This window comes from Rousettus aegyptiacus, unplaced genomic scaffold (assembly GCF_014176215.1).
Source record: "Rousettus aegyptiacus isolate mRouAeg1 unplaced genomic scaffold, mRouAeg1.p scaffold_m13_p_13, whole genome shotgun sequence".
NCBI classification, from domain to species: domain Eukaryota; kingdom Metazoa; phylum Chordata; class Mammalia; order Chiroptera; family Pteropodidae; genus Rousettus; species Rousettus aegyptiacus.
Genome location: NW_023416288.1, coordinates 24450714 through 24474086, shown reverse-complemented (window position 1 = coordinate 24474086; position 23373 = coordinate 24450714). Strand labels below are relative to the sequence as shown.

At 33.7% G+C, this 23373-nt stretch overlaps 1 protein-coding gene across 2 annotated transcripts in view; it reads left to right on the top strand.

Moving 5' to 3' along the window:
• THSD7A (thrombospondin type 1 domain containing 7A) overlaps positions 1 to 23373 on the top strand; it is a 603286-nt gene that overhangs the window by 60019 nt on the left and 519894 nt on the right. The window lies entirely within an intron of this gene.

The following is a 23373-nucleotide window of genomic DNA, read 5'->3' as shown; positions in this document are numbered from 1 at the left end:
AAATGGAAAATATATTATGCTTTAAAATGATTCCTAATGCTAAATAAAAATAGGGATACAATAATTATGGCATGTTATAAAAGGAATATAGTAGAAAGTGACTTTTAAATGACTAAGACATATTGTATTTATTTTAATATTCATTTTTAGAGTCTTACTGTAATAATTGTAGTGTTCATTTTTTTACAATGTACTGATTAAGCACAGTTGGAATTAGAGTATGTGAAGTACTAAACTACTGTATAAGAAATAATATCATAGCATTAGCCAATTTTGTATTACATGTATATTAAGTAACCTAAGGTGTTAAATTATATTCAAATTACCTTTATTATCTTTTTATGGAAAACTTACTTAAAGGTAATATAAAAATCTACCTAGTATAAAAGCGAATAAAAATATGTGCTGCATTAAATTGGCTATGATGCCAAATCTTTTTATATGATAAATCCTTTTGGAAGAGATTTTATTATAAAAGAAATAATAAGAGACTAATATATAGTTAGAATTGCTTCTAAGTGACAGGATAAAAACATTAAAATGTAAAATATTAATTTATAATGAATTATAATGCCTATTATGATCCAATTAAACCTTGATCAAATGTATATTTAGCTTTGTTAAAAATGACTTAAATTTAGTTGTTGATATCTTTATTTCCCCTTACCTAACCATGATGTGGTTGCTCACATTTTCATAAAGAAGGGGAAAGGACAACTATTAAACAGATAGATGTAAAGAGAGGTTTGCTTTACCATTTATTTCTATTGTTGACAACTATGTCAGAATTTGTACGTGAGTTTTGCTGGATAGAAATAGATTGAAATTTCTGGCAAAACCAAATGTGCTCGAACTCAAATGGGGCATTGAATGAAATTGATGCTTTTGCAAATATAGGATTCATAGTAATTACTATGCTTTTAAAGCTTCATCTTACTCACAAAATAAATAAATAGTTCCTATCCTCAAGGAGCTTAACATCTAGAAGAATAGACAGATAAGGCACCTATGAACATCAAGGAGTGTGAAGCTTAAGACTGTTTTCCTCTGACTGAGGAATCAGAGGAAGCTGCAGAAGGAAGATAACACTTTAACAGACGCTAGGTGGGCAAACTGGATTTAAGCTGTTTGGAGACGCTTTGTGGACCTGTGTGAACAGGGATAAGAGCTGTTGGTGGGGCCAGGATATTCCACACAGACAGAGCAGCTTGTTCAAAGCTCTGGGGGTGTGAAAGAATTTTTCTCATGCTGAATATTAAAAATAGCTAAGTATGGCAGGAGCATAAGTGAATTATGAGGGATGAAGCTTGAATGTTGGGCAGAGGCATATTGTGGAGGGGCTTATATGCTGAGGCAAAGTTTATTGTTTAGCCTAAAAAAAGACCATTGAAGGAGCAAAAGCAATGGAAAGACTTTAGAAAGTTTCCCGTGGTTGAATAATGGTAGATTGGAGAGTGTATCTGGAGGAAAGAGAAAGATTTAGAGACTTAATAAGCACATGCAAACTGAACCTGTAAATATTACAGAAAAATTATGTTTTCAAATATAGTACCTTATAGTACCTTATCACAATAGACTGAGGAATGTTTTCTCTCAATTTTTAAACTATATCCTTCTAAAACATTAGTTTATGTATATGACTCTCCTATTTAAAATCTTTTAATCATTACTTGACCAGTTTTTAATACTTCCAATATTAGGTCAGACATTATCTATATAAAACTGAATTTCCCAGACCCCCTGCTCCAGCATAGAATTTCATCCAAGGAATGTCAGCCAAGTGGGACCTGGGACTAGATCCACTGAATATTTTTAGAACTGGGTCTAATTTAAAAACCCTATACTCTGTGGGAAAGTATACGAAAATGAGCCTAGAGCATGGTCATTTCTCCCCAACTAGATAGGAAAAAAATGTCCTTCATTAAGAATTAATTAAACCAATATACAGAGATAAGTTGAGAAGAGGAACAGAAAAAAAAAAAATAAGAGTTCTTGATTTTACTTGCTGTGGACCATGAAACTACACTACTTTGTATATTCCCAAGGTTATTTACTTCTTCCTCTACTTCTGGAAGTGTTCTAGTACATTCTTTTTACTTAAATTAGAGTTGGGTATTTGTCACCTGCAACCTGCTAATATATCCTCCTTCTAGCCAAACTTGTCTCCTTATAAATATGACACATTCATTTCTCTGTCCTTTTCATGATGTTTATACTCTGTTTAATATCAATACCCATCTTTCCACCTATTGATTTAGTTTCATAAATATATAATGAACTTATTCTATGTGTAGTGATGGATGTCATGCACTGTTGTTGCAGAAGTGAGTAATCCACAGTGCCGGATCTTGAAGTGCTCACAATCTATGGGAAAGCAGACATAACTGCAGAAAGGAACAATCCCAAGTGATGAAAGCTGTATTAGGACAAAGAACAAATTGTTATGGGAGCACAAAGAAGGAGTCAGTGCCTAGGTCACCACACTGTCAATCGAATTTTACTAGAATAATCAAGTCCGTATTAGTTTACCTCTTCTGTAAACTCATGTTGCCCTCGTTTTGCCACTTAATACTATACTGGCCTTTTTGTTATTCATTTGTTTTGTGAATATATATCTATCGTTTTTTTCACAGCTGCACTTTAAGCCCTTGCTGGTGAGGAAGGTGATTTTCTTTTCCTTTGTACTTCCCCAAGCATCTATAACTACGTGTTGCATTTGTTAGAAGATTCAGTAATGCTCAGATTTATAGGTTCAGAGATAAAACAGTAAAATAATTTAGGACTCAGCTTAAGTCATTGTTTTTCTTAACAGAACAGAAAACAGGTCAAGTATTTTTAAGCAACTTGCTTACAAAGTTTCTAAGTATTCACTGAAATAGCGGAAGCAGGGTTTATCAACCTCAAAGTGCTATTGACAGTTGTGGTTGGACAATTCTTTGTTGGGGAGCACTCTCCTGGACACTGTTAGATGTTTTTATCACTGGCCTCTGCCCACTAGATGATAGTAGCACCTTTCCCTTCAGGGGAAATTTCTTTTCTACTACTGATCTAAGTCTTTGCCAGCCAATTCTTCAATTTTTTGACCTCTTTTACCATTAAGTAATACCCAAAATATAATCTTTATAAATTTGTTCTTTTGATGGCTATATTTTCTAATAGTAAATTTCAGCTATATAGAATAGTCAAGTTGTAGAATATCAGAGTTCTCTGAAATCAGAAACCAGCACACAAAAAAAAGTTATAATGAAAAAAAAAGTCACGTTAAAGCAATATGTTAAAATACTGAAATGAAATTACAGTGAGAAAGAAAAACTTATCTTGTGCTAGGAAGTTTAAAAATCTGTTTGTGCCTCCTCCTGACCTATTTGGATCTGTTCAGTTTTGAGAGCAGAACCACTGACCGTCTTCTCCGATCTCACTATGGTCTTACGGAGAATTTCCCACGTAATGAAGTAGTTTTCTATTGCTGCATAATGGATTACCACAAATTTAGTGGCTAAAAACTACACATTTGTTATTCCACTGCTTTCATGGCCAGGAACCTGGGCATGGCTGGACTGGTTACTCTGCTCGGGGTGTCACAAGGCTACAATCAAGGACTTGGTTGTGTCGCATCCCCCTCTGGAGAGCTGTCTAGGGAGGAGTCCACTCCCAAGCTTGTTCAGGTTGTAGGCAGGATCCATTTCCTAATGGCTGTATCACTGAGGGTCCCAGCTACTTACTAGCTACTGGATAGAAGTTGCTCTCTCATCCTAGATACCTACGGTTCCTGCCACTACGTTTGGTGGTTCATAAGATGGCAGTTTTCTTATTCAAGGCCAGCAGGAGAGCATCTCTCCCATCCGTGGGTTAATGCAATCCAGTCTTATAAAACTTCAGGTAATCAAAGGAGTGACATCTCATCACCTTTGCCATATTCTCTTGGTTTTTATTGGTTGGAAGTAAGCTACGGGTTCTGCTTACACTCAAAAATAAGGGAATTATATAAGAATCTGACTCATGAAGACACCTTTAAATATGTCCTCCACACATGCATTCATGAAGTTCTTGATCAAAAGTAAGAATCTAATAAGTAATCCTGTTGAAATTGAATAATCTATTGTTTCAGAGAGTGATCTTTTAAAAATACAATTTGATCCATGTTCTCCGACCATATCCTTTCACCTGCTGCTTATAACAATCTGATAATTTCCCAACACATCTGGAATAAGACTAATCTCCTCACTGAGGTCTTTAGAGTAACATGAGTTGGCCCTTGTTAATTATTTCTTATGATTGTACTGCTTGCTCTTGTGCCCCAGCCATAATCTAAATTTGTTCTCAGTGTAGGGCTTTGAAGTAGTTATTCCCTCTTCCTGCTTCTCTTTTCCTTGTCAAACTTACCTTAAAGTAAATGTCATCTTCTCAGAAAGACTTTCCCTGACTATTCAGTCTAGAATTTTACAGCTCATCAAGTATTACATAACCTGCTTTCTATTGCCTTTTTGGAACCAATCATTGATGATTTTTTTCTTTTGGTTTATATTGGTTATTTCTGGTTGGCCCCCAACCCCTCTACAATAGAATATTATGTTCCATAAGCAAAGAGTCTTAATGTGCCTAGATCATCTTATTACTCCCAGCACCTACAGCGGTTTATCTCACTGGTGGGGCTCTGCACATATTTGTTGAATGAATCTATGTCCCACATAAATCTCTATAAGAAGTGGCTTTTACTATTACTAAAGAAATCAGATTCACACTTTTAAAAAATGCTTATTTGCCAGAGCCCACCGGCAAAGATCGAACAGCACCTGAAAGAGGAGGGTGAAGCCTGAGGGGAAAAAAAAAGAAGACAGAAAAGTTCTTCGGGAGGGCATACAGTCAATACTGCTGCAGCCCCAAGTTTATTTTGCAACACCTACTTATACCCTACTGAATGGGTAAACAGCAAAACACCTCTAAATAACAACCAATCATGGAAACTCTGTAACATTCCGTTTCCCACTCCCACACCAGGTGCATTTCGTTCTGAGTCAGCAAACTGCACAGCTGGCCAACTTCGCAAAAACATCCTGCTTAACAAACAGTCTTGTTTTCCTCAAAATGGCTCCCAACACTTATTTTACCTCCTACATTTTTGGTTTGATCCTCTATATAAATTGGCAAAATCTTCAATAATCACCACAAAACCTCGTGCTCTGCGAATATCATTTCTGAGGCCGAATATGTGTTGTCCCTTGTCAGGACATAATGTAATAACTCTTTGCATTCAGGTGGAATCATGGATTAACTATTTGCCTTTATATATAAGATATTTTTTTACAAGTCATATTGTTACTAACCAAATATATTTTGGACAATATATATGTAGTATGCATTTCAAGAAAAAATAATGAGGAACTCTTGTAGCTGCAATCTACTTTTTAAAGAAACCCATGCATGACAACAATATAAAGATTAGGGCTATCTTTATGTGATTTAATTATAAAATCTCAAGAATTCAGTGATTTTAGGAGAATGCTACTATCTTTGAACAGGACATGATAGCTTCATTTTAAAAAAAGAATCTTGATTAAATAAATATGTTCTGGGATTGTTTCTATCTTGTGTAGTGCTGCCTGTGATGAGTTTGATGAAGAGATGGGTTTGTGTTTGGAGTACAGTCTATGCTACTAGCAATGTGGACTGGAGAAAGTAGAGAACTGGAGAGGAACTGGATGAATGATGGGTTGCACAGAGTCTGCCTTTATTATTATTGTTGTTGTCATTATATGAGAGCTATTCAACATTGAAAAAATATGCTTTAAAAAACTTTTTAAACCAAGAGATTAGCTTTAAAAATTCTCTTAAGATTCAGAGTAAAATCAAGCGTGTTTTCTTATCAGGAGACAAGACAGAAACTTGAACTTCTAGAAGTACACTTAAATATGCAAAGATTTATACAAGCAGTAATTTAATACCTTGTAACACAATAATTTGAAAAGAAGTATGTAAAAATTTATATATAATTAAGATTAATGTTTAAAAATGCTGACAGTGGAATTGCCAGCAAACGTCTGCTACAGAAAACTCAAATGAAGGAGCAAAACTAGAGGAAGGTAATTAATCTTCAAGAGTGAAAGTGTTGTAATAGCAATTGTTCTATTTGAGATATATAATTGAATTTTCAGGAACCATGGAATCATCTACTTTTAAAGGTGAAAACAAAGAACATGCAAATTTATGGCATTTCCTTAGCATTATTCTTTTTATTATTTTTTTAATGAAGAGTATCAAACTATTAATCCAGGGGAGATGTCTATAATTTCTGATGAAAATCTGTCCCAGGGCAGGTTGACTAAATAGCTCATGATCATACCTAGTGACAAAGAATTTTAATGAGTTTCATTAACAAGGACTTCATGAATGTAAGAAGGGATAACTTTTTTTCCTATAGGAGACAGGCACATTCTCTTCTTTTTGATGCTATCACCTTAAAATATCTTCCTGAATTATGCAAAGCTGACAGCATTACTTTGAGTCAGACAGTACTTGTATGCCCTTCAGAAATAAGGTTTCAAAGAAAGTCCTTCTCCCCCACGAGGAATGATGGAAAGGAAAGTTTCATACACTATTCAGCACAGATTACAGCCAAGCAAGGTGATATAGGATAGGTTTACATTGCTAAATAAAATAGAAAGTTTTCATGTACTTAGGTGTTTTCCATCTCTTGAAAAAAAAAATAATGAGGAAACCTATTGCAGCTGCAATCTACTTATTTTTTTGAAGAAACCCATGCATGGCAACAATATGATTAAGATTAGGACCATCTCTATGTGGTTTAATTAAAAACAAATAAACAGTTTTTTTAAAGAACAACTTATGTTAAGTTTCTGAATGAACAGTGTGCAGGATATAAAACAGTGGGTAACTTGTTTAAAGAGATATTTTAGGAGGGCCTCTCTGGGAAGGTGGCTTTTTGAAGGTGAAGTTTGAAGATATGATGGGAAATCACTGGTGAAAACACATTAATATGGCCTTATATAAGCCAAGAGACAAAAAAGAAGGAAGTTGTCTACAGTGTCACCCTCTGCATATCAGTTAGTAAAGAACAATGACACATAGTCATTATATTAGTAACAGGAAGGTTGTAAGTTGCTTTGGCAAGAGCAGTTACAATTGAGTAGTAGAGAACAGAATTCGAATTTCTAGACTTATGGTGATCACATTGTAAGGTATATCAATGTTGAATCACTATTGTACACCTGAAACTAATATAATATTGTATATCAACTATATTTTAATTTAAAAAAATGCTTAGAGTTGAGGAATGAATGAGAGTCAGGCTGGTGGTAATGAAAGACAAGCCATGAAAATAGCCAACCTCAAAAACAATTTTTTTGGCTAATTTTATGTCGTTGAACAATCTAAATACTTGAAAACACAGGTTGTAAGTTGTAAGTTAATAATATTATTGCATTGTAAATTATTATAAGGTAGTATTGTATAACCATGAAAGGTAATGTAAAAAAAGAGTATTCGATGAATATAAAAAACTCACTAGCTCACAAATTGAAATACTGTAAATAATATTGGGTATATAAAAATCTTTAAAAATATATGTGACTGACTATAACACATATGGCTATGAATATATATAAATAGAAAAATATGTTAATGTTAGGTATATCAATTATATATTATGTTCAATATATGTATGAATAAATATAACTTGAGAATTTATAGTCATTAAATATAAAAGGTATTATATAAATAGGTATTCTTTCTATGTGATAATTTTATTGACATAATTTTTTATAACGAATGTGAATTTTATAATTACAGTTTTAAAATTAAACATTAAAAATAAAATACTATAAGCTCTAGAATCACATAGTCTTGGTTTAAATCTATGCTCTGGTATTTACTAATTTAACTTCTTTGAGTCACACTCTTATTCTCCGTGAAAGTAGAATTTAGCACATTGACAATGTATTAAAACTCCTAACACTGTGAACAATAATTATACTTTCAAAAATTTACTGCTATAGTTTGTGTTTCTCCCAAATTCATATGTTGAATCCTAATTCCCAATGTGATGGTATTTGGAGGTGGCGCCTTTGAGCAGTGATTAACATCATGAGGGTGGAGCCCTCATGAGTGAGATTAATACCAGATAGTTCCCTGCCCATTTTATGAACTAAGAAGATGGCTCTCACTAGACACAAAATTTTCTGGCATCTTGATCTTGGGCTTCTCAGTCTCCATAACAGTGAGAAATAGATGATTGTTGTATAAGTCACCTGGTCTATGATGTTTTGTTATAGCAGCCCAAATGGACTAAGACATTTTTCGTATATACACACATATATAAAATCTTCAGTTAGATATGTAAAAAGATCATGTCATAAACTAGGGGAAGACTATAATTTTAAGCCAGTAAAATTCTTAAATGAGCTAGTGCATACAATCTATAACTTTAGTGAGTCTGCATCACTTTACATTTTTAGAACAAAAATAATAATTTTTGTTAGGAGAAAATATTATTCATACATATATCCTTCGAAAGTTTTCGATATTAGTAGGTATCTCCAGAAAGTATCCTGTCATCAACTATGTGCTTATTACTCTACAGAACAAAATGTGGTCCATCGAGATAGTAAAGGGATAATTACACTTCTGCAATTTGGAGAGTAAAAGAACTCTAAAAGTTTAACATAGTAAAATGCAAAAGCCAGTTATAAATCATGCCCATAAAAATAAAAAGTGGATATTTTTCTATATGATTTTATATAAGGCAAAGCTAGGTCATTCAGTTATTTTTATTTTAAGGTTAGGCTAGAAGATTAACTCCCTTTCTTCTCATGATTAAGTTTGTGTAGATTCTGTAGTAAAATTTATTCCTTTTTTGAATGTAATAGCAAAAGGGAATAAAGTTTTCTACACCTAAGGCTAATACAAAATTACAACTCAGAAGGAATTTCTCTTTTATGTACCCTCTAACATAAATCCAGGTTCGTAAATTTTAGCTTTTTATTTGGGTGTTCTATAAAAATGGTAATCCAAGTTGAATTTAGTAGATGTCTATTTAAGTGAAAAAGCTTTGCATACCACACGTGTGCATCAATGATCTATTATTATAATATTTATCACTGTTAAACAACTATGATATCCAGACACAGAGTGGAAAATATTGGCAGACACAGTAACAACCTTTAAGGTAGTTGTAGTCATTGATTAACATGGATGAGAACAGTCTCATGAAGAAAGAATATTCATGCAAAAGAAATAATATCGATATTAAATACGATTTTGGAATTACAAGACGCTCCTTGACTTATTAAACTGAAAATATCTTAAGTTGAAAATGCATTCAATACAGCTAATTTATCAAACATCATAGCTTAGCCTAGCCTACCTTACATATGCTCAGAACACTTACAGTACTCTACAGTTAGGCAAAATCATCTAACATAAATCCAATTTTATAATAAAGTTTTGATTATCTTGTAAAAAAGTAAAAAACTTAGAAATAATAACTTGGAGTAATGCTACCTTTTGGGAAAAACAGCAAAATAGTTATAGATGCAAATGTAAATTCAGAAAAAAAGTTATCCTTTTTTATGTTCCTGGGGAGAAATTCACGGAGAATATGGGACTTCAGTGACAATTTGAATAGTAAAAGGACGTAAATCAGAGAAAGTTGAGGGGTAGATACTCTTGATATCAGAGAGATTTCTTGCAGTACAGTGATGAGTTTCATCCACTGAGAATATAATTAGATTATATATCAGCTATTAAATTGCAGTTATATGATTAAGTAATTAGTAACCAACAATCGAGAGTCCCATAAGTGAACTTGGTAAGCGAGCATGAAAGAATATGGACAAAACATCTCGTATTATTTAAAAGCACATTCTGTGATGTCAGACAATTCCAGTACTGGCTTGGTCACTTAAAGCTTAATCTCTAAACCTACCTTTTTTTATCTCCAAAACGGAGATAGTAAATAGTCCTTACAAACCCTCTCTGTTATACTAGCAGTAATGGTCTATGGTTTGGATTGACCATCAAGCTCATGAGACACTGTATCTTTTAACCAGCACCAAATTTTTTAGCTTTAAGGAAGGACGTGAAAGAAATGACAGAAGATACATAACAACATTCTAACAGAGACTATGTATTCTCAATGACTAGCATGAACTGTCCCAGTCATTTCATACCTGGGACAATGTGACCATGAGATAAGTTGCTGGACAACCCAGGCTTAGAGGAGTAATCAGCATGGGAATCTTCTTAGCTGTTTTCTTTAATGAGGCATAGTCATCTCAGGTGCTCATTATTATCCCCAATCTTCAGAAAAGTTGTTTTTCATCGATTTACCTTATTTATTGCTTGCTATGGGAGATAAAGCAAGTGTTTGGGCCATACCTAGTTCTTAGCTGGTATCTTATTTTTCTATAAATTTTGTGAAATATTTGACTAATGGTTAAATCCTCAGGGATCTCTAAAACTAGAGGAAAAAGCACAGATCCAGCCAACAATTTTTCCCTTCCTGTGTAACCTGATAGGATTTTATAAGAACTGAATGGAATATTACACTTACAATGTTTAGCACAATGAATGTCACAGAGTACTTAATACATGTTAAAATACTTTATTAATAAGGTTCTGAAGAGGAATTTTTCATTCAAAAAACTAACCTTATAATCAGCAATTTGTTCTGCTTCTGTAGATATGCTTGCTGCATAGGCTGGAGGGCAGGGTGACCTCAAAAATTAACTGAAGACTCAGCCTCCCTTTTTCTTGTTCTATCTAGATAACAGATGTATTGCCTGAGTTCCTGTCTGAAAATCTCGCACTCTGTTACTGCCTGTAACCCATAGCAACTCCCAGGGTAACCACCTGAGGACAAATTAACCAATCGGCCCATACCAACTGTAACTGTGTGGATAAGACCTATAAAAGCAACATTGCCTCTGAGGTTGGGGACAAGATCTTCAGAGCACTAGCTCCTTTGGGGCCACCGGCATAATAAACCTGAGTTCTCCAGCTCTCCAAGTGGTGCTTGGTTTCTCACCACTAATTTTTCTCTAATTTTTCTCTAACAATTCAACATATAAAACTGATATTTGGTTTTGAGGATTTTTTCTTTTTTAGCCAGATTCTATTTAGGACATGATTCTGTAATTGTCATTACTGTCTTACTACTACTACTACTACTGAACAACACACCTTTATATTTTTACTTAGTATCACATTTGGAAGCAATTTTTATATTACTTTTTAATTGGTAACTAAAGATCATTATTTTTTCTTTTTTAAAATATTTTTGTCACTAAATGAACACACACACACATATATGTAGCTATTATAGAGAAGCAATTTGGTTATGATATCAAAACAATGTTTATTTTATTGCATTGGTTTTAAATCTCAGTCTTCACTCAAGCTCTCTTCAGCAAATTACTGAAACAATTGTCAAATTCTAGTGAACTTTACAAATAGAAATTGATGTTCCATACAGTTGATTTATATGCACACTTATCCTTTAGTATTATAGCTCTAGAAGCAAAGCAGACGGGAGGTTATAGCATTTTGCATTATTGGTCTTCAGAGGACCATAGAAGTAGAGCAAGGAAGGAAAGCAAATAAAGTTACTCTGTCTGCTTTTTTCAGGGCTGCTTTTCTCCTGTGACTTCTTGAAATTCGTAAAAGGGAGAAATATCACATTTTTGAGGAGCTGGGGACCCTCTGACTCTAGGCTCTCTTATCTTTCAGATTTTAAAGACTTTTGGAAGAAATCATTAGGAAAAAATTATTTTTAATTATGACACAGCCTTTTGTCTTTTCTGTTATTGTCATTTTTCTTCTCTCTATTCTACTCGTTTCCAATTTAGTTTGATAATACTACAATTTACTTCAATCAACTATCTGGATTAAACAAAATCATATGAGAAAGGTATAAAGGTTTTACAAAGTACTAAACAACAATAACCAACCAAAATCAAGCAAAAATGGGGCAATTCTCTTTTATATTCTATCAATTTCTAGATGTGTTTTCTCTGGATGCTTCTTCCTCTAGGAAGAGAATCTTTTCTCTATGCTGCTTTTTTTTTTTCCTCCGGTAAATAATCTATGAATTTCTAAAGGAGAGTAGAAAGAAAGGATGTTTTTAATACACAATCAAAGGCTGCCTTTTAAAGGAAATGTGCCAGGAGATTAATAGGTGCAATTTTTTGTCTTTATTAATTCTATGCTTAAATTATGTGACTGTTTGTTTTTTTAGCAAGAGTTAGGACTTTTAGGCTCTCAGTAACAGATAATGCATTACTTTCCCATAAGTTCATGAGTTAATCAGGATTGAATCATATCCTTGCACACGCAAGCTTAATAATAATATATGCTGAGGCCCTAGCATCTCAGATTGATTAAAAAAAGGAGAGGGAGAAGTAAAGGTCCAGCTTGTTGGGGGCAAGTATATGATAGCTATGGAGCTGAATCTTGCAGTAAATAATTATCTGCACATTATCTGAATGGCTTAGAGAGAAACAGTCATGGATACGGAGATCGAGGCTAAATGGTAAAACTCTATCCTTCACTTGGGTTCAGCAACATAAGTCTAGCTGGCACGATGTGACATTTGGTGGCATCCTAGTCCAGGTGATCTGCCCACCATGAAAAAATTCTGGTCAGTGATTGGGATTGGGATGAGAGTATACAAGTAGTGTTATTTAGCATCTTTAGGTGATAGTAAGAGTTAAGGCAAGACAGGACATCAGAACCAAACAAAGAAGGTATGATTCAGGGAGGCGTTTCTTCCCTGTTTGAAAGCTGGTACTGAAGTGTGAGATGGAGTTAAAATCACAGATTTCTATGTATTGGCTCATTTGTGCTGAGGAATTAGTGTAGACTGTGACTGAATGACTGTACAGGGCTCGACATCACATACTATGTGTATGGCTGAGAGAACACTTATAATCCCAAAAGGATGATAGGTAGAGGACACTGGAGACAGGGCCACTCAATATCTCCTTCATATGCTCATTGCTACCCTTCTACAGGATCCTTACAGACCTGTGGAACACAGTAGCAAAATGAGTAATTTTAGGAACAGATCAGCTAATTATATATATAATATATATATTATATATATGTGTGTGTGTGTATGTATATATTCATGTACACATATATAATTATATATATAATTTTCTAATTCTTCTAATCAATTTGATTTAATTTATTTTGAAATTTGAAATATAGTCAATAATTGTGGAACTTATTGTTGCCTAATATTTATTTCCCAAGCAGCAGAGACTTTGGTCCATGATCTGAGCACTGCAGTGGTTTTTTACACTTGATACTCATTTTGTAAACTCTTTTCTCTCATTTTTCTCAAATACGAAGAATTGTAAGATTCTCACATCAGGAACTATAGGGTTCCTTGGTCTCACATGTTTGAATGCTACAAGGATAGTTTGTGAGTTCTTGTCTGACCTTGAGAAGATGGAGCATTCTATCTAATTGAGATTATAAGTTTATGATCTCCTAACTTGTTCCCCAAAATGTTAAAGACATCACTTTTTAAAAATAAAATTGCAGACGAATTATATTTTCGATTCAATGGTAAAGGTTTCATACTGCATTATGCTGCATTTTCTTAAAATAAATTAGTTCAGTCATTTAATGGAAACTATCTCCAGTTCCAGGTTATTCTTCCATTTAGCCATTTTTTTTTCTATGTTAGAAAACTTTTGCGGTGCTTGTGAAATACCATTCAATAGTCTATGTCTCAATTCCCCTTCTGATGTCAGAATCATCTGCAATGATTGGTTCAATCCTAGACCTACTTGACTAGGTGACTGCTTTAATACGAAATTCAGGAATCACCCTGGCACTTCTTTATAAAATAATTGAGAAAATTTATTCAATATTTGGCAAACATTTGTTGATTACCTGCAATATACTGGAGAGTTTGTTGGTACCAGTGATCCATAATGATCAAGACATATCTTTGTTTTCAAGAAGTATATCACATGGAGATAGAGATGTGAAACATATTGCATTAGATAAATGCAAAATGCAGTAGGAGCAAAAGAAAAAAAAAGCTACTTCCCTAGGAGAGAAGAGGAAAGTGCACTATTTCACAGAAGATGTGACATGTGAACTTGGTGGAAGCAAGCTGACAGATAAGTAGACATGCCCCAGAAAGAGAAAAATAAATATCCCCGTAAAATCAGAGAAAATGAGATGTTCTTGAGGCTCGAGCCTTCTGTACATAAGCAGAAATCTAGGGACTTAATTGAGAAGGCGTCTGTGGATTACAGTAAGGAGACTCCTAATCCATAGGTGATGAGAAACATTGAGAGAGTTTAAGAAGTGACCAGATGAAGGTCTATAACTGCTTAAGTATTTGGATTAAAGTAATCTCTTAAAAGGAAGAATGTGCCTTCATACCTCCACTGCAATAAAACAGCAAAATAACTTATTATTATGAATGAATATATAGGGTAAAATAATCAGCTTCAATTTTTTTCTGTTCCTCTTCTCAACTTCTCTCTGTATATTGGTTTAATTAATTCTTACCAAAGGACATTTTTTTCTATCTAGTTGGGGAGAAATGGCCACGCTCTAAAATTTCAGTTATGTTTTTATGGACGGTGTTCCAAATGACAAAAATTCTGTATTTTTAAATAACAACAACAACAAAAGTTATTAAGTTTATAAACATCTGAAATAAAATGATGTTTTATTTTTTTTTAATTTTTAATTTTTTTTTTACTGGAACTTTTCTTAAATGCAAGTCAGCTATGACAGTCGCAAGTGCTGCCACACACCACAGCAAAATGGCCTATCTTCATTTTTGTCCTTCATCAGTTCAGAGAGTTCTTATTCAATCTTCAGGGACAGGAGAAATGAAAAAAAGCCTAAGGACAGGCCAAGGAGACTCACTATTTATAGAATAACCTTATGTTAGAATCAGCTCTCCAAAGAGAGGGAACTAAAGCTTTTTGTATGTTTAACAGAAGCAGCAGCACTGTGAAATATGAGGAAACAAAACCTAAATGAAAGAAACACTTTGTAATTTTAAAAGAATGCAAGGGATAAATGTAAAATTAACAATGAGCTAAAGTGAAATAATTCTTAGTGTCATCTATTCTTTTATTGTTCTCTTGGATGTTATATCTTAAGTATTTCTTCTTGGACAAGTTCTGCTGCTTCCCCAAGACTTGCCAAAATAGCAAAATATTAGAAAATTAGCATCATTTTTTCACCTTGAATGTTAACTGTATACCCCTGTTGAATTTTTTGTAAGTATAAGAATTGATGAATGTTATCATATAATGGCTTTAAAGAAATTATTTCATTTAAATAATATTTAAAATAATTTGTTTTAAATTCCACTGTTATGAATCATAAATCCCGCCCAGTGTAAACATCAGAAGTTGTGAAAGATACATTGTTTCTTCTTTGTTCTTTTTTCATGGAGTAGTTTTTTGCAACACCTTTATTATATAACCGGATCCAGAAGATCCCCATCCCCCATCTGTTCACTATGTTTTCTTTCCATTTTATTCCAGAAGATGCCAAGACAGCCTCCTGGTGGGTTACCTTGGCAACCTCATGTGTCATGTTTTAGAATGTCCCAGGGCTGCAGTTTTATTTCCATTTGCATGCACTTCAGTCAGCTAACTGTAAATTAAAAAGGTCTGTTGGAGAATAAACCTTTTTCTTTTTCCTTGCAGAATGAAAAGCAGATAATTAGGATTATTGTTCAGTAAAATCCACTTATACTTACTATTGTATATAGAAAAACTTGGATTAGTCCTACCTAAAGTCATGATATTTTTCACATGACACTTCATAAACTGATGCTGTAATGCAATATAATATAATACACAGTGTATATTATGCACATAATATAATACCCAGTATGATTGCTTAATCTCATCTTTGAAAAGCATGTCACTTTACAATCTTTTGATGACAACCATGCGAGGCTTTTATTATCGAGTTTTTGACATGTCAATCAGTATAAGACTGCAGTGACTCAAGACAATTTCATTCAGCTTGTTTCTGGTAGATAAACTATCGAAATCCCAATTTACCTAACCCAAGCTACAAATTTCAAACAGTCTCCAATCAAACAAATATTGATTTTAATACTTTAATATTTCTCATCGAAGAGGCACATCTTTTTAGCTATATCTTTTAAAAGTTAGTGACATAATTTCTTTTTTATAAGCTTAAAATACTTTTATCATATTGTCAAAATATCTTAAAATTTGTATTAATTTCATAGACTTTTGCAGTTTTATAAAAAGCAAGAAATACAGAAGGCCTCAAATTTTAGTCAAGTTGTATATAAAGAGCAAAGCCGAAGCGATAAGTAATTCTTTTTGGTACTCCAGTATTTATGAGGTATCAGAGAGAGAGCAATTGATCCGTGTTTTCACTTCAGGAAAATGTCATGCATGCTCCACAGTCTGCAAGGTACTTTTTGCTTCATAGTAAAGAGTTCAGGCATCCTATGATCATTTACAACATTCTAAGAGGTTATTCTGCTCTGGAATAGTGACATTTTTTTCGTTTGACTCAGACTCAATGTTATGTTGAAATTAATAACCTTCTCTTTCTAAGAAATGGTCTCTGAAGAGCTTTTCCTGAGTAATTTTGAGTACGGCCACATTGAGCCATGTTTCCTCCTTTCATTCCTTAGGGGCACAGGCTGAACATGCTTCAGTATGTGCTGGGTAATTCAGTTGCGAGTTTCTTTTACAGTATTTCCATCTGGGCTTGATTATTCTTAGCAAGTCGTATTTTAGCTTAGAATTTGATGAAAATAATGGAAATAGGTGGTCATTGTTCATGAATTTTCTATTTTCCAATGTTCTCCCTCTCCTAAGAGTATCAGGAGAATTTTCTAATATGGTGCACTGATTGAAGATGTCTGTGCTTGAATGTGAGTTTTTGTGTGTGTGAATATCCTTAAAGCAATGTGGTTCCTTTAGACATGAGTTTGTAAGACACAATTCACTAGGGGCCTGGAGTAAGAAATGCTCTTTTTTTTTTTCTTTTAACTCTAAAGAGAAGTAAAACTAGCTTGATATTTTACTTACTGCACAAAGGTGTAAAAGTCCTTTGAAATACATGATAAGGAGACAGAAGGGCCGGTGCCCAGGCTAATTCGGCAGCATCATTAAGCTTGTTTCTGGTACATAAACTATCAAAATCCCAATTTGCCTAACCCAAGTCTTGTTCTTAAAGCACTATTAAAGTGTTCTCCAAACTTCAGCTGTTTATCCTGAATTTCACTAATAACTTCAAATACTTCATTAATCTACCCAATCTATAACTGTTTCGATTAGATTTGCTTTTTGGTAGAAAATTGAGGGTGTGTATGAACATGTGGAGAACGTGTTTGTTATGTGATAACATATTATATAAGGTTGAATATGAGCCTTGGAGTTAAATAGATCTGGGTAAAAATCCCAAGGTTGCCATTTACTAACAAGTGTCAGTAGGTCTCTTTCCTCTGATACTAGCCTGTTGATATTCAGCAAACAATAATGGTAGCCTTATTACTTCTATATATGTATATTTCTTTTTCATACACACGACATAATGAATACACTGACTACTGTTACAACATGGAATAAAATAAAATAGATTCATGAACTCTGAAAAAAAAAATGAATCCCACATCATCACCAATATTAGGCCCTTGTCATTCTTTTAATTGCCACCATTCTAATACACGATTAATACATAAATTAATACATAATTTGCATTTCTCTAATAACTAATGATGTTGAGCATGATTTCATGACTTTATTTGCCATCTGTATACCTTCTTTGGTGAGAGGTCTGTTTAAACCATTTTTTAAATCAAGTTTTCTTATTTTTGAGTTTTAACAGTTCTTTATATATTCTAAATACAAGTCCTTTAGCAGATACACATTTTGCAAATATTTTCTCCCACTCTGGTGTACGCCTTTTCTTTTATGGCAGAATGTCTTAGAAAAGAAAAATTTCCTAATTTAATGAAGTCTAATTTATTTTTTCTTTCTTTTATGGATCATATTTTTGGCGTTATATTTAAGAAAACTTTTTTTTTTAACAAGGTCACAAAGGTTTTCTATTGTTTTATTCTAAATATTTTATAGTTTTGGGTTTTACATTTAGGTTTATCATCTATTTTGAATTAATTCTCATATGTGGTACAAGGATGGGTTTTCTTTATTTATTTTCTTTTATTCACCTCCTCCTTTTTTGCATACAGATGCTCATTTTTCCAGCACCATTTGTTGAAAGGCTATCATTTTCCCTCAAATTGACTTTATATCTTTGTTCAATATCAATTGCCTATATATGTATGGGTCAATTTCTGGACTCTGGACACTTTAACTTATTCAATTGATCTATGTTTCTTTTTATCACTGTTCTTTTGTTTGTTTTCCCCTTTGTCCTATCTTCACTCCCATTTTTTCCCCATAGAGCCTTGTTATTGTGTGTGTGTATGTGTGTGTGCATAACATGTACATGTCTAAATCTATACACATATATTTGCGTATGCATATATTTATCATTATAAAATGTAGTTATTTTATATATATAGTTTTTAATTTACATAAACTTTGTATCTAGTCTTTATTCTGTTTGATACTTTTAATATTACATATTCATAGTATATTCAAAAATATATTTAGATACTCATATTTCTCTATCTATATTTACCTAATGAATTGTGTCTAATTGCTCCATAGCATCTGACCGTGAGCATCCACTAAGTTTTGCTTACCCATTCCCAGGAAAATGAATACCTAGTATGCACATGCCTTCAACTTTCTGAAACTTTGTAAAACACTGCAGTGAATACCCTTGTATAAACACCTTCATGGAACTCTGAGAAAATTTCTCCGCGGGTGGGACCACTGGAGCAGAATTTATACCTATAATTTAATTGTATACTGACCAACTGCTTTCCTGTAAAATCAGAAGGGTTCATATTCCAACCAGCCAGGCATGAGGATTCCTAGTTCTTTATATCCATGGCAACACTTAATACTACCTCCAATTTTACCGCCTCCAATTTTATTCCCCAATAGATATATAACTTTTTCATTTGCTTTTCTCAGATTATTGGTAAACTTGAGCAATTCACTTACACTAAACAGCATGAGTTTCTCTTTCTGACTTATATTTTACTGTGTATTAATTTTTCTATCATGTTTGCTATTTTTTTCGTTTATTTGTAGAAGTTCCTGTATTCTAGATTAGCATTGTTCAATAGAATTTTCTTCAGTGACGGAAATGTTCTATATCTGTGCTGCCCAATATAATAGCACTAGCCACATGTGACTAGTGAGCACTTGGAATATGGCTAGTGTGATTAAACAGTGAATTTTTTATTTCACTTAATTCCAAGTAATTTACACTTAAATAGTCAGGTTATTGTACTGAAGAGTGCAGTTCTAGACATTGGTCCCTTGGTAGTATTACATACTGCAGTTGGTTCCTTTCTGGCTTTTATCTGTCTGCTACCTTTTCCTGTGGTCTTTTTCATATAACAGAAATCTTCACTTTTGATCTATTCAACCACATTAATTTTTGGCTTATGGTTTTTGGTTGTGGGGTTTTCTTCAATAACTACTTCCCCATGTTGAGGTCAAAAAGAATTCTCCTGCATTTTTATTTTTATTTGTTTTACTTATGATATCAGTTAGTGATCCAGTCTTATTTTCCTCTGTGTAGTTATATATAGTTTACCTACATAATCTATTAAACGCTTTCTTTGTAACTCATTGCTTTGTGGTGACTTATTTATCATACATCAAAATTATGTTTATATTATTGTTCTGAGCTCTATATTCTTTCAATTGGGTTATTTTTCTTTTGTGCATATTCCTTATGCTTTTTCTAGTATAATTATGACATGTTTTAATATCCAACAGGATATGTACCTACTGTTGTGATAAACTTTTTCCAAAATTGCTTTACTTCTTTGTAGATATTTATCTTTCACATAAACATATTTAAACCTTAATTTTTATTTATCAAGGTATAATTTACATATAGTATCCAATTCAACGAATGTTTACATATGTATATAACCATGTCACTACCACTAGGATCAAAATGTGGAATATTTCCACCGTCCCCAAAATCTCTCCATGCCCCGTTATATTCAAAATCACTTCACCTTCAGAGGTAATTAGTATTCTGAATTATATAATTATAGGTTATTTATGTATTCTTTTGATCTGACTTCTTTCAATCAACATAATGTTTCTGTGATTCTTTCATGTTATTGCATCAGAAATTTGTTCTTTCTATTGTCATACAGTATGACATTTATGAATATAGCACCTTTTGTTTGTCTAATTTCCTATTGATGAATATTCAAATGATTTCCAGTTTGGAGGTATTCAAAAGTGTAAACTGGTGGAGGAGCACTGATTTGTAGCATTCGCCAATTCCTATGGTGTAAATACTTTCACCATGGGCTAGTACAAGTACATGGCTTAACAACAAGCTTATAGAGTTCCTTGTGAGCTTCTGTAAGCTGACTCCAACATACACCTGGAGCTATTATGCATAAAGCTGCTTTGGGTATTTTAGGAGGTTTGTTGTTGTTATTGTGTTTACTTTTGGTACACATGAACGATTTCGTTTGGGTATGTGCAAATTGTAGGATTTCTGGGTCATAGGGTAGGTGCATACATAATTAATAGAAACTGTGCTCTTTGCTTTTATCTGCTCCAGCTTTTCCCCATCATCAGCAATGATCTTCACCTGCTGACTATAATTTGTCAAAACATGATTGAGGAGGGGGTTAGATTAAATGGCCTCTAATTCTACTCCGACTGTGAAGTTTTATGATTCCTAGAAGGTATTAATTTTCTTACTTAGCTGTCTTAATTAGTTCTGAAGCTTACCAACCAGCAGTCCAGTCGTTTCAAGGTGAAACTGCCCTCCCCATATTCTGTCCCCATCTATCCTCTTTCTTTGTTGTTTTAAGGGAAATGCAGAAAAAGTTCCAAGTAAGGGACTCCCACATGTTCATAGTCTCAATAAATCCTTTTGATTTTTCTATTAGGAAAAATCCAAGATTTTCAACTTCCTTCTCTCCTACTTTCTTACTACAAATAGGTTGGCCGTGTTCATTCATCTCTGTCTGCTTCTGTTAACCACCTGCTTTCATTAAAGGCATGTTTAAAGAACTATTTTCAAAATCTCATAGATTCTAATTAACAGTGAAATTTTCTATATTTTTAAGATACTCTCGGGTGTACTTGATGAGGTTGTTTTCAAGTCCATCAACAGAAGAGCTTTTCTGGGTGTCTTCTTTTGGTCTTGAAAGCAGGGGTTGTTATGAGACAACTGAGACTCCAGAGTTACCCAGAGTCATGGAGTAATTTGGCTCTAGCCTGAAGCTGGAATTCAGGATTATCAATTTCCGGGTCTCCAAGTCTCAACAAAGAATAGAGAGTTTCTTTATTAAATGTGTTGAGCCTAATTGTGTATTTTGGAGAATTCATAAACAACTGTCAACTAACAACAAAGTCAGTGAAGTAGAGAAAGGCATACCAATTATAAAAGTTAATTTAGAAGCGTGGAAAGAATATAGGATCAAGCACAGGTATGAGTCAGGAAATGTAGAAAGGATATAGGATCAAAACCAAATGTGAGTCCTTGATCTTGTTTATTGACTCTTGTTGGGGCAGGACTTACATTTTCATAGCTTCAGTTTGCCCTGCTCCAAGATGGAAGACTAATTTTACCCCACTTTTTTCAGATATCTATGAATAATAAATGAGATAATAGATATAAAAGTTATTTGAAATTTGAAAAGTGCAAGACACATGAAGAATTTATGAGTGGTAACATAAAGTCACTGCAAGGAAAGTAGGATGTCCATAGGGGTGAGTCAAAATCAGAGCTCTAAACAGAGTCCAGTTCACAGTGATAATTCCATTATCTTTGTTGAATGCCTTTACTTTAGCTACTTAGTAAATTTGTTTCACATGAACAACACTTTTCATTGCTGCAGATTGAATTAATCTCTTACAAATTATGTGAATATGTTTAACATAATTATTTTAGTGCAATTTTTCCTCCATGATCAGGAAACTAAGAACTGGCATTAGACCTTTTATCAGAAAATATATGTATTTTAATTTAATTTAATATATAACATCTTTTCATTAAATTGGTTTTATAGGCGAGTAAGGTCTGAAACCTTGTCTAATACAGTGTATTTTCCTCCATTTTTATCAGATTTAGCCTTAAAGTTTTTATGCATTTTCCTTTCAGGTGATCTATAATTCTCTTGTAGTGTACCTATCCATTTCCCCACATTCAGGAAAATTAATCTTATTTTTTCCCCTGGAGTCTATTTTTTAGCTTCCATGCGATTTAGGGAAAGGAAATAGAACATAAAATGCCAGTAATTACCATGCACTCCATTTGCTTTCGGTTTTAAATAATATAGGTCGATAAAGTATATATGATGGTCCCAGGAAAACCCTAAATGTTGTCTCTGTGTCACTTAAAGTATACCTGGAATAACTTATAATGTAAAGAAGCTTTTTCCAAGTTACTTGTGGAATTCAGTACTTGCATGGTTTAGATAAGGGAAGAGGAGATGGTTCTGTGTCCAAGGAAGCTTTAGCAATATGTGGAAATATTTTTGGTTGTAATAGCTTTTGAGGTTCTACTGGTATCAAGCCAGCTGAGGCCAAAGATGTTGTTAAACATCCTACGATGCACAGGCGAGTCCTCGCAAAACAGAATTATCCTGCCCCAAATATCAGCAGTGTTGAGATTGAGAAACCCTGGCTTAGGTTAAATGGGTGATGAAATTTCATGAGTACTTGAAAAGAGCCTATTCATTGAGGATCGTGGATGGAAAAGAAAAAATTCAGAGGCAGTTTGAAATAAGTGTAAAAAAAAAAAAAAAAAAAGCTATGGTTTCAGTGTCTAGCCTGCAATGCTGTGTTGGTCACATTTGTTTCACCTGACACTTTGAAAAGTTAGAAAAACAACTCATGCTGGCTTTTAATAAATTAGATCTGAAAGCTGTTCTGTCAAGGATGTTGGAGGATCAGATCGATGGTCCCTTGGCCGTTGTGTATCACTAAAGATGACTAGCAAGAAAAAGAAATGGAGGGGGAAACAGAATAAGAACAAATCTAAAAAGATGGGAGAGCAGAATTATAGTGGCATCTTTTGTTTATTGTTCTATGTAGTTTACTTGGTGGCGGGGAGCTGGGGAAGAAGAGGGGATCGCAGTGGAAACAAGTTGGGGAGGATGTGGAATGATCGACTCAGGATCAGTTTTGAGTGCGCCAGTCTCTAAACTCAGCCTTAGACGATATAGTGGACCCTGGCCCCAGGACAGGCTGGGGC